The following is a 13,339-nucleotide window of genomic DNA, read 5'->3' as shown; positions in this document are numbered from 1 at the left end:
AGATAGCTTCACTTTTGAATTTTACCAAACATTTAATGAAGAAATGATCCCAATTCTCCAAAGTCTCCTCCAGAAAACTGAGACCAGCATGACTCATAACACCAAACCATAAAGACATTACAGGAAAGGAAACTGCAGACCAATGTAGCTTATGAACACAGAAGTAAAAATCTACAAGGTATTACCAAACTGAACCCAACAATGCATGAACAGAATTATACACAACCACCAAATGGGATTTATCCAGGTATAAAGGTGGGTTCAACATCTGAAGATTAATCAATGTAATGTACCACATCAACAGACTAAAGAAGAGTTATCAAACAATCATACTGACTGATGCAAAAGAAAAACCATTTGACAAAACCCAACACTCATGATAAAAACTCTCAGGAAATTATGATTAGAGGGGAACTTCTTCAGTTTGGTAAAGAATATCTACAAAATATCTATAGCTCCTTCCATGGACACATCAAAACTACTATTTATCTTTTAAATATTTATTTACTGTGGCTGCGCCAGGTCTCAGCTGCTGTATGCGGTTATCTTCATCTGTTGTGGCATGCAGGATCTTTTAGCTGTCGCAGGCAAACATAGTTGCAGCATGCGGGATCTAGTTCCCTGACCAAGGATCAAACCCAGGCTCCCTGCTTTGGAAATGCAGAGTCTTAGCCACTGGACCACCAAGAAAGTCCCAAGATTACTATTTAAAGAGCAACCACTGATGAGAACTTGCAGAAAAAATCTTCTATAACCTAATATAAAGAAGGAACCACAAGAAGATGGGCAGGAAAGGTGGAGACATGGTACAGTCAAGGCACATACCCCTGGGTGGGTGACCCATAAACAGCATAAATGATTGCAGAGGTTCTGCCCAAGGAATGAGAAGCCTGAGCCCCACAGCAAGTTTCCCAGCCTGGAGGTCCTGCAACAGGAGGACAAGCCCTCTAAACATTAGGCTCTGGCTTATACTCAAGAGAGCCAGAGGGCTGGTAGAAACTTAAGTGTTCACACAAAATCACACATGCTCTGAGATCCAGGGCAGAAGCAGTAATTTGAAAGGAGGCTGTTCAGACTCACTTGCTGATTTCAGGAGACAACTGGGACTTACCCTGGGGACACAGATGCTGGCACCAGTGATTTTGAGGAGCTCATTCTACCATGTGGACACTTGTGATGACAAGCATCCTTCTGGCTTATTAGCCACAAGATATGGACCCAAGCAACAACAGGCCAGCATCAGCTCCAGGACATCCCAGACCTCAAAGCCACCCATGTCATGAAATAGCCCCACCTACCAGCAGGCCAACACCAGCCTCAGAACCCAGCTTCGCCCACTAATGGGCCAGTACTAGTTCTGGGCCAATCAGCTCATGACCGAGCCCTGTCCACCAGCAGCCCAGCATCAGGACTGGAACATCCCAGGCCATACAGCCAGCCATGCCAGGACCTGCCCCTGCCACCAGCAGCTGGCAGCCTTCACACTACTTAGAGCTTGGCAACCAAACCAAAGAAGAGGTCAGCCACACCTACCAGGATGCCCACAGCAGTCATCCCACCACAAAGGAAGGGCCCCTGCAGTCCACCCAGAGCGCACTCTCTAGAGCACATAGGTCTGGGGATGAGAGGGCAGTGGGTGCGGGACACCACAGGACATCTTCTACATAAGGTTTCACTAGTCCAAGATCAGGAAGTGTAACCAACCTACCAAATACAAAGAATAAGGCAACAGAGGAGTATGTCCCAAATGAAGGAATAAAAGAAAACCCCAGAAGAAGAACTCCACCCCAAGTGGAGATAAGCAACCCACTTGATATAGAGTTCATGGTAATGATCATGAAAATGCTCAAAGCACTTGGTAAAAGAACAAATGAACACAGTGAGAAATTAGTTTCTAGCAAAGAATTAGAAAATATAAAGACCCAAACAGAGTTGAAGAATATAATAACTGAGAGAAAAAAATACACTGGAAGGAATCAGCAGTAGGATGATACAGAAGAACAGATCCGTGAACTGGAAGACAGAGTAGTAGAAATCACTCAAGCTGAACAGGAAAAAAAAAATTAAGGAAAAAAAAAAAAGACAACTTAAGAGACCTCTGAGATGACATTAAATGTACTAACTTTACATTAAAGGAGTTTCAGGAGAGAAAGGAGCAGAGAGAACATATTTGAAGACATAATAGCTGAAAACTTCCCAAACCCTGGGTTTGGTGATGACCAATGACATGAGAAGGCAATGGCACCCCACTCCAGTACTCTTGCCTGGAAAATCCCATGGACGGAGGAGCCTGGTGGGCTGCAGTCCATGGCATCGCTAAGAGTCGGACACGACTGAGTGACTTCCCTTTCACTTTTCACTTTCATGCATTGGAGAAGGAAATGGCAACCCACTCCAGTGTTCTTGCCTGGAGAATCCCAGGGACGGGATTCTCCGTCCTGGAGAATACCTGGTGGGCTTCCGTCTATGGGGTCGCACAGAGTCGGACACGACTGAAGTGACTTAGCAGTAACAGTAATGACATGAGACATGAAAGAAAAATTGGTAAGTTGGACCTTATAAAGTTAAAAATATCTGCTCTGAAAAAGACACTGTTAAGAAAATGAGAAGACAAGCCACAGAGTGGATGACAAGAGTTGCAAAACACATAAGTGATAAAGGACTTGTAACTAAAATCCTCAAAAAACTCTTAAAATTCAATAATTATTGGGTTGGCCAAAAAGTTCGTTTGGATTTTTCCATAGCCTGAACTTTCTAGCTTCCCCAGGAGATAACAATCCAATTTAAAAACGGGCAAGAGTTCTGAACAAATATGTCTCCAAATAAGAAAGGAAATCAATCCTCAATATTCATTGGAAGGAATGATGCTGAAGCTCCAATACTTCAGCCACCTGATGCAAAGAGCCAACTCATTGGAAAAGACCCTGACAGTGGGAAAGACTGAGGGCAAGAGGAGGAGGAGGCAACATGGGGTAGATGGCATCACTAACTCAACAGACATAAGTATGAGCAAGCTCTGGGAGATGGTGAAAGACAAGCAGGCCTGGTGTGCTGCAGTCCATGGGGTCACAAAGAGTCAGACACAACTGAGTGACTGAACAACAACATAAAGCACAGGGAACTCTGCTCAATTCTCTGTAATAACCTAAATAGGAAAAGATTTTTAAAAAGAATGGATACATGTATATGTATAACTGAATCACTCTACTGTACAACCAAAATAAACACAATTATTGTTAATCAACTGTTCAGTTCAGTTCAGTCACTCAGTCGTGTCCGACTCTTTGCAACCCCATGAATCGCAGCACGCCAGGCCTCCCTGTCCATCACCATCTCCCAGAGTTCACTCAGACTCACGTCCATTCAGTCGGTGATGCCATCCAGCCATCTCATCCTCTGTCGTCCCCTTCTCCTCCTGCCCCCCATCCCTCCCAGCATCGGAGTCTTTTCCAATGAGTCAACTCTTCACATGAGGTGGCCAAAGTACTGGACTTTCAGCTTCAGCATCATTCCTTCCAAAGAACACCCAGGGCTGATCTCCTTTGAAATGGACTGGTTGGATCTCCTTGCAGTTCCAGGGACTCTCAAGAGTCTTCTCCAACACCACAGTTCAAAAGCATCAATTCTTCGGCGCTCAGCTTTCTTCACAGTCCAACTCTCGCATCCATACATGACCACTGGAAAAACCATAGCCTTGACTAGATGGATCTTTGTTGGTAAAGTGATGTCTCTGCTTTTGAATATGCTATCTAGGTTGGTCATAACTTTCCTTCCAAGCAGTAAGCATCTTTTAATTTCATGGCTGCAGACACCATCTGCAGTGATTTTGGAGCCCCAAAAAATAAAGTCTGACACTGTTTCCACTGTTTCCCCATCTATTTCCCAGATGCCATGATCTTCGTTTTCTGAATGTTGAGCTTTAAGCCAACTTTTTCACTCTCCTCTTTCACTCTCCTCAAGAGGCTTTTTAGTTCTTCTTCACTTTCTGCATAAGGGTGGTGTCATCTGCATATCTGAGGTTATTGATATTTCTCCTGGCAATCTTGATTCCAGCTTGTGCTTCTTCCAGCCCAGCGTTTCTCATGATGTACTCTGCATAGAAGTTAAATAAGCAGGGTGACATTATACAGCCTTGACGTGCTCCTTTTTCTATTTGGAATCAGTCTGTTCCATGTCCAGTTGTAACTGTTGCTTCCTGACCTGCATACAAATTTCTCAAGAGACAGGTGAGGTGGTCTGGTATTCCCATCTCTTTCAGAATTTTCCACAGTTTATTGTGATCCACACAGTCAAAGGCTTTGGCATAGTCAATAAAGCAGAAATAGATGTTTTTCTGGAACTCTCTTGCTTTTTCCATGATCCAGCGGATGTTGGCAATTTGATCTCTGGTTCCTCTGCCTTTTCCAAAACTAGCTTGAACATCTTGAAGTTCACGATTCACGTCCTGTTGAAGCCTAGCTTGGAGAATTTTGAGCATTACTCTACTAGCGTGTGAGATGAGTGCAATTGTGCGGTAGTTTTGAGCATTCTTTGGCGTTGCCTTTTTTGGGGATTGGAATGAAAACTGACCTTTTCCAGTCCTGTGGCCACTGCTGAGTTTTCCAAATTTGCTGGCATATTGAGTGTAGCACTTTCACAGCACCATCTTTCAGGATTTGAAATAGCTCAACTGTAATTCCATCACCTCCACTAGCTTTTGTTCGTAGTGATGCTTTCTAAGGCCCACCTGACTAATCAACTGTACTCCAATATAAAATAAAAGTTAAAAGGCTTCTCTGGAGGCTCAGTGGTAAAGAATCTACCTGCCAGTGCAGGAGACACACGTTTGACCCCTGGTCTGGGAAGACCTACATGCCATGGAGCAACTAAGTTTGTGCTACAACCATGGAGTGTATGTTCTGGAGCCCAGGAACCACAAATACTGAGCCCACACACCACAACTACTGAAGCCCACAAGCCCTGGGGGCCGTACTTTGAAATAAGAGAAGCCACTGCAACGAGAAGCCCACGCGCCACAAAAAAGAGCCCCTGCTCACTGTAAGTAGAGAAAAGCCTGCACAGCAGTGAAGACCCAGCACAGCCAAAGTAGAAATGACGTTAGTTTTTAATTTAAAAAAAGATATAAAATTTTGAAACAAAGATATGATAAAATGCTGAACATCATTTATCTTTAGAGAACTACAGATTAAAATAATACAATACCATTTTGTATCTCTCACAATGGCTGAAATTCAAAAAAAACCTGACAATACCAAATGCCCCAAGGATGCCAAGCAGCAAGAACTTTCATTTAGGAATGCAACATGTGCAGTCACCTTGGAAGACACCTTGGCAGTCTCTTCTAAAACTAAATATGGTCTTACCATATGGTCCAGCAGCAGTAATACTAGGTATTTACCCAACTGATTTAAAGGTTTATGTCCACACGAGCACTTAGATGTGAAAGTTTATAGCAATGTTATTCATAACCACCAAAATGTGGAAGCATCCACGATGTCCCTCAATGAGTGGATAAATAAACCTTGGTACGTCCCTGTAATGGAATATTATTCAGTGATATGAAGAAACATACTATCAATACACAAAAAGATGGAAGAATTTTAAATGGGTATTGCTAAGTAAAAGAAGTCAGTCTAAAAAACATCTATGTACTACTATAGGTTTCTAATTTTATGATATACTGGAAAGGGTAAAACTAGAAAGACAGTAAATACATCAGTGATAACCAGTGCTTTGGACTAGGGGAGGACTGAACAGGTAAAGCAAAGTGGATTTTTTAGAGTGGTGAAATTATTCTCTATAATACTATAATAGTGAATACAAAACATTAAGTGTTTAATACCCATACAACTTCGTAATACAAAGAACAATCTCAATGTATGCAAATTTAAAAAATATTTAGAAGGCTCGAGAACTCAGATGGAATGCAGAATTTGGAAAAAAAAAAAAAAAGGTCTAAATGCATTATGAATATATAAAACAACTATGCTGAAAAGGGTGGAAAAATAAAAGTTCTACCTTGGGAAATGAGTGGAGTCTAAAAGCAACACAAGCATTATACTCTAGTTCAGGGATTCCCAACCTCCAGGATCTAATGCCTCTGGGGTAGAGCTGATATAATAATAATAAAACACAGAATAAATGTAATGCACTCGAATCATCCTGAAAGCACCCTCCCCAGCCCGGTCCATGGAAAACTTGTCTTCCATAAAACTGGTCCCTGGGGCAAACCACCCAGAGGTTGGGAACCGCTGCTCTAGTTGATAAAACTGTTTCTCATGGGGGTATGGGTTAATTCTGAAACCACCATACACATAGGCTAGAAATGAAATTAAATAAATGGATGGCTGATGGTGGGAGCAAGGTCTCCCACTTTTAGAAGGAAAGGTTATAGATAAGTTAAGGGGAAGAGCTAGAATATGATCCATATGATAACAAATTTGAGTTGGAGACATCAGAATAAATTCATGTTCACCTTAATATGGACACAGGTGGTTACACATTTGTAATAATTTTTACTTGAAATATTTATAGATATTATCATAAACCCATTTATCTCTTGCTCCATCAGCTAAAAGGGCCTAAAAGCAAGACAATCCTAGTGGCAACAAACACACTAGTGCCTGTGTGTTTCTTCAACAAAAGGAACCAAGGTTCCTTGCAGAAATGGCTGACGCTAAGACTGGGACAGGAAATATACAAGAGCATGGAGTATCTTATAATGCCAGAAAGTAAGGAAATGCATGTGCACATATGGTGCACACACACAATGAAGGAGGTATGTCAAAATGTGCTTCCCACTCAGTCTTTTTCAGCAACTACTAGAAAATGTACTTTGCCAACATGAAGGTAATAGACACCAAGGAAGAAAGACCTGACATCCTGGAAACAAGCTGTCCACCACAGGGGAGAGACAAAAGAAATTCACAAATGACCATAAAAGGTCACTTCAGGAAGACAGCTGTGCAACAGGCCTAGAGAGCTACCCATCAAGATGGAGGCAGGGTGACAGGAGAGATGCTGTAAACAAACATATTATCTGACATGTGTGAATCTACCAAAGATTTACATCTTGTCTGAAAGTTTGTTAACATATTAAAGATAAAAAAAGATATATTTAAAAACCAAGATAATTTTAACTATAGGAAAAACACAAAATTATATAAGAACATATCATTATAATACACTACCTAGCTCAGCTGTACAAAATATTTACATGGCTAAATGATGTGTGCTGTGTGCTCAGTCGTGTCCAACTCTTTGGGACCCTTTGGATTGTAGCCCGATAGGCTCCTCCCTGGTGGGCTGCCATCTCTGGGCTCGCACAGAGTCGGACTCAACTGAAGCGACTTAGCAGCAGCAGCAGGAGGCTCCTCTGTCCACTGGATTTTTCAGGCAAGAATACTGGAGTGGGTTGCCATGTCCTCCTCCAAGGGATCATCCCAACCCAGGGATGGAACCTGCAACTCCTTGTCTCCTGCATTGCCAGGCAGATTCTTTACCATTGAGCCACCTGGGAAGCCCCTAAAAATTAACATATAATATGCAAACATAAAGGAGAGAAGTGCGGTGTTTAAATGTGGAGGTTGGTATAACAAAACTAAACTCCCATCTTCTGTAATAGGAAGTTGGTAAATAATATCTAAAACTTACTTGTTTGTTTACTTTGTGGTAGGATGGGAGTAGGGGAGAGAGAGAGCTGTATAAGAAAGCACGTTATTTAAAAAACTAGAGGTGAAAAGAGTTGAATTGCTGACTGTGGGGCAACATTTCTCGATAAAGGTTCTGTGAGATAATTAATCCTTAATGCCTGAGGCATCCACTCTATGTAATGAATTAACATCTCTCCTATGCATCTGAAGTGTTACTGCAGTTGACCCTTTAACAGTGGGCTACAGGAGCTGACTCTTCATGAAGTTGTGTATAACTTATAGTTGGCCCTCCATATCCACAGTTCCTCAGTGTCTGAAATTCCTCTGTATCCATGGATTCAACCAAGCAGGATCATGTAGTATGTAGTATTTATTTACTACTGAAAAAACTCAAGGTCCATGAATAAGTGGACCTGCAGTTCAAACTTGGGTTGTTCAAGGGTCAATTGTAGTTATAAATCACCCTTGGGGGAACTGAGAAAACAGTCAAATTATTTTCTGTTTGTGATTCCGCTGAGGAACACTTAGAAAAGTTGCTTCTGCTTTTGTTTCTGCAGAGTAGGATTTACGGGAGAGGATGAGGGCAGAGGGCTGCTTTTCATTATAAGTCTTGTAGTATTATTTGACTTTTTAAATTATGTACAGGTAGCCTTTTGATAAATATTACATTAAAAATAAACATAGCAAAAAGTAATGAAGGAACTCTGAATACAAAATGTATTAAAAAAAATAAAGTGCAGAACTGAAAGAAACAATTCTCATTAGAAAAGGCCAGATAATTTTTCTTAAAGAATACAGAATTTATTAAGTAATACTTAATAAGGAATTTCTACTTACAAAGTATTTCTAAGTAGCAATACTACTAAGCACTATGTTCTTAAGGCACCTAAAAGATACCCAAAAAGTAGGATAATTAAATCATAATCTAATAATTTATAAAAGGTATGATGGGTGTGTGCTTAGTTGCTCAGTCATGTCCAACTCTTTGCCACTCCATGGACTGTATCCCACCAGGCTCCTCGGTCCATAGACTTCTCCAGACAAAATACCAGAGTGGGTTGTCATTCCCTTCTCCAGGGGATCTTCCCGACCCAGGGATCAAACCCTGGTCTCCTGCACTGCAGGCAGATTCTTTACCATTTGAGCCACGAAGGAAGTGTGATACTGAAATCTTTTGACATGAAATCTTATTAAACTGCACATACTTCCCATTTCAATCAAATTTATTGTGCCAGTAATCCACCTTGTAGAGAAGACACAAAAGAAATACAAGATATACTGCCTATTCTAAGGAATTTTATTTACATGTGCATAATAACCTGTTTTAAGTAGGATCTTTACTCACTTGGTTATTTATATACACATAGTTTTACAAACAAGTACTTACAGTATTTAGTTTTACAAAAATGATTTTTAAAAATCTCTTCATGAGTGAAACCAAATTGGCAACAACGTGGAAGATTTGTCAGAAAACAAAAAAACAACAGTAAGGAGGCTCCTGAAATGGTTCAAGTGAGAGATGATGAGAATCTGAACTGAGACAGATTAGACAGAAAGGAAACAGATATACAAGTGGCTAAAGAATGGTGACTTTTGGAGAGTGAAAATAAGGGAGAAAGCTAGGATTAGCTAGGTTGCCATCACAATGAGTAGGTGGCCCGCAGTGAAGTGAAGTGAAGTGCTCAGTCATGTCTGACTCTTTGTGAGCCCATGGACTGTAGCCCACCAGGCTCCTCCATCCATGGGATTCTCCAGGCAAGAATACTGGAGTGGGTTGCCATTTCCTTCTCCAGGGGATCTTTGCAACCCAGGGATCAAACCCAGGTCTCCCACATTGCAGGCAGACGCTTTAACCTCTGAACTGTAAGATCAGTTAGGTGGCCGGCAGTACCACTGACCATAACGGGCAATACAAAGAGGAACAGGACTAAAGGAAAACAAGAGTTTACGTTTAGACTGGTGTTTGAAGTACCTTGAGACTGTCCTGGGGGAGATGTCCAATGGGTAGTTGAATGTAAGGATCTGGAATGCAGGAGAGAGGTCTGAGATAAAGATTTGGAAATTGGCAGCACATAGCTGTTAACAGATGAAATCACCTAGGAAGAGAATACAGAAGACGACAGGAGCCTGACATCAGATAACTAAAGGTCACAGCTGGTGTTCCTAAAGCCACTCTGAAAGAACTTTGCCCAGAGTTCTATGTACTTCTATAGAAAAATATCCAATATATAATGTTAAAAGACAAAAAAAAGAAAAAACCAAATTATAAAACCTCATGCATAGTACAAACTCATTTTTACAAATAAGTTGTAAAAAAAAAAAAATGATAGTATTAGCAAAGGCACAATGAAAAAAAAATACAGAGGAGCAAAGACCAAATTATTAATAATGGTGTCTGAGATTATGTAAGCTTTTCATATCTATATGTCCTTATAGTATTTTTTAACAAAAATATACTACTATAAATAGGAAAAAAGTTAATTTTGTTCCTTTCCTTCAAAAAATGATAGCATGTATCCTTATAATATAAAAAGATATTACAAATCTTTTAGAAAAACACTTGGACACTGGACCATAAACAGGCAAAAAATATGAACTAGTAAAATTATGAAAAAAAATTCAGTGTACAGTCCACACTATCAAAGTAACACGAATTAAAATACATACCTTTGGCTGCCTACTAAATCAGAAAACAATCTTTCTATTAATAAAAGCACACATGGTTGGTAAGGGTCTGATAAAAAGAGCATCACAGACCCTGATGATAAGAAGTAAACCGGTATACTCAGTCAGGGGAACATACCAAAAGACTTAAGAAAGATTCCTAAGATTTGATCTAATAATTCTCATTCCATAAATTCAAGAAAATAATTCAAAACGACTAAAACTATGCAAAGATATTATGCCAGATCATTAATTAAAACAATCTAGACACCAACATTAGGACATAAAAAGTTATGTAGACATCAAAAGTGATGTTTATGTCTGTCAAGACTTTTTAGGTACATACTCTATGACCTAGCAATTCTATGTCTAGAGAAACACTAGTACTATGCTCAAGAATACATCACAAAGAACTTTCAATGTTGCAGTGTTTGTAATAGTGAAAATTGCAAAGAACCTAACAGCTCATCGATATGAGAACGATTAAATCAGCTTTTTCAAACTGTGGTCTGAGGGCCCCTAAAAACCAAATCTTTTGTCAGGGTGAGGGCTTTCCTGTCCAAATATTTATCTGTGCAAGGATGGATTTTCTTAATACGCTTCAGCTTAAATAAGGTAGCACACCAAATGAGATTCTACTTGTCTCCTATAATACCAGATGTTAAAGTGATTTACAAAAAATGTAAAAAAAAAAAAAAAACCCCACCAATATTAAAAAAAATACTTTAGCTATTTTAAACATATATTATTAATATATAGTTAACTGGTTTCTTGTTAATTTTAAATGAATAAATAAAAAAATTAATTTTCAGTTTCAATTTCTAAAGTAGTATATATTCTTCATTAGAAAAACAAAAACTCTATTACTCCTCAATAATTTTTAAGAGTAGAAAGGGAACCTGAGACCCATTGGATTAAATAAATTGTGATACTTTCATATTATCTAGCATACTAGGGGATGATAGTTAACAGGGAATTCAGTTTTACCTGTAATATAACTATTTCAAAAGACAGTTGGTTCATGTTATCAGTTATGATTTTGTAATCAAAATCATAAAGTTATATTTATGAAGTTTTTTTTAAATATGGGGAAATGCTCAAAATATAATTTTAGCAGGAAAAGTGGGTAATCCAACTGTATAGAAAATCTCATCATCTTCATTAAGAAAATGCCATGGGGAAAAGACTCAAGTAAAAAGTCAAAATTAACTATTGTTGATTACCTTTAACTGTGGAATCATAGTTGATTATCTCCCCTTTTCCTTTATTTTAATATTAAAAAAAAATTTTACACCAAACATGCAGTTTAATATCCGGGGGAGAAAAAAAGGAAAGAAATTAGGTGAAAAATTAGTTCTACTAAATCAAACCACTGAACTTCTGCCAATTCAAAAGACAAGCTCAAAACAATAAATTAAGGAACCTAATTCGATCAACAAGCTGCCTATTTTGTCAAAGAAAAAAATAGTTATCAAATGTGGGGGCTAGAGGGTGCAAAAACACCCTCAGTCTGGAATATAATAATAGGCAATCACAGTAGTACAAATGAAGTTAACACTTTAAAAGTTAGATCACCTTTTATAAATTTTCAAAGGTACAAAAGAAAACGTAGACGGGAGGAACACCACCGCGTCCTTCGGGTCTAAAACGACGAGAAAAATGCCTGGGTGCGGGAACAGGCTTCGCTAGAGCTCGGGCGGCGATGACAGATCGGTCTGCGGGGGCCGAGTCCTTTCGGCGTAGAGGCTGCCACTCTCTTCCGGGGAGCGGCAGCCCCTCCGGGATGCGCTGTACCCCAGCCCCGGCCGGACAGGCGGCCCAGGGGTACGGGGGGCGCTTCTCCCTCCACCCGCCGCGGCCCCAGGGGGTCGCTCCCCGGGGCAGCGCCGAGCACTCCGGGCGGCCCAAGTGGGTGGGACCCGGCAAACAGTCGCCGTGATTGCCACCCTAGCCTGGTCCGGCCCTCCAGGCTTTACTAAGGGGGCCGCTGGGTTTGAGAGTGCTGATTTCCCAGCCAGTTTCAGGGGGCTCGGAAAAGGAATGGTTCCTGGGGCCCCAAGGCTCGGCCCCTGGAGGCGCAGAAGGGCCAGACCCAGCGCCTAGCGCAGCGCGACCAGCGGCCACCCCGCCCCCTCCGTGAGGGCAACGGGGGTGAGGAGAAGCCAAGAGGCCTGTAACAGGGAACTCTTACCTCCCCACACCTCTGCGGAGCTCTCTGATGACCTACGGAGACGCCGCGCGGAGGAGTGAAGGGCGACCCCGGCCGGGAGTCCAGGGAGTACTAGACGTCGGCTCAAGGTTTGTTTCCAAACCCTATCCTCCGCGACCGGGGAAAAACACAAAGCGCAGGCGCAGAAGAGGCTTTCCTCTGACTCGCACGCCCCCTCCTTCGGCGTCCGCGGCCTCCAGTATCGAAAGGCGCCTGCGCTCTGCGATGCAGGGGTCTAAGCCCCGGGCCCCGGGCTTCTTACCGGAAATGCCTGAGGAGGCTCTGGGGTCTCGCGAATGCCGGGAAAATCGGCCGTAGGTTGGGAGCCGGTTTCTCACTAGAGGCCTTCGAGCCGGGATCTGGTGGTGACCGGCGTCATTGTCCGGCTTCTTTTGTCCTTCGCTGACCTGGACGCAGCTCCCCCCGCCCCCCGCCCCCAGCCTCCTGCGTCCTCCGGCCTGTACTGGACACACCCGCCTGCTGGGCAGCCAACCCGGCCTGCTCCCCCGGCCCCCGGCGCTGCTGTTATCCCGGAAAACCTCACTTTTTTTTTTTTTTTTGCTTCAGACTAGTTTTGCAACCACCCCACCCCGCCTGCTCCTGGCAGCAACAGAAATGCTCCTAACCCACTGCCAAGCCTTAAGCCCTCCAGCTGACTGGCCATTCCCAAGGGCTCTCAGTTGCTTTAGTTCTGCTTTTCTGTCAGTGGCCACGAGAGCAGCTGCCTCTTCTGTCTGAAAACAAAAGCTAACTAATCTGGAGAAGTAAACGTCAATCATGTGATGTATATTTGGGCTTCTTTGAGCTTTACTAT

The 13,339-nt window shown here is 41.8% G+C and overlaps 1 protein-coding gene across 10 annotated transcripts in view; it reads right to left on the bottom strand.

The window, feature by feature from the left end:
• Positions 1-12,948, bottom strand: part of ZFYVE16 (zinc finger FYVE-type containing 16) — a 51,690-nt gene extending 38,742 nt beyond the window's left edge. For 2 of the 10 annotated variants that reach the window (XM_024994403.2, XM_024994404.2), the window contains exon 1: positions 12,508-12,656. The gene's annotated coding sequence lies outside the window, so the exon portion shown is untranslated. Of the gene's footprint in view, positions 1-9,624; positions 9,749-11,891; positions 12,657-12,787 lie in introns of those variants that run through there. The other 8 variants (XM_015472353.3, XM_059888292.1, XM_005209708.5 and 5 more) reach the window with 8 other exon arrangements.
• Between the last annotated feature and the right edge of the window lie 391 nt (positions 12,949-13,339).

The sequence above is a fragment of the Bos taurus genome, chromosome 7 (genome assembly GCF_002263795.3).
Source record: "Bos taurus isolate L1 Dominette 01449 registration number 42190680 breed Hereford chromosome 7, ARS-UCD2.0, whole genome shotgun sequence".
NCBI classification, from domain to species: Eukaryota; Metazoa; Chordata; class Mammalia; order Artiodactyla; family Bovidae; genus Bos; species Bos taurus.
The sequence above is the reverse complement of the archived record's forward strand: the minus strand, read 5'-3'. Positions and strand labels throughout refer to the sequence as shown.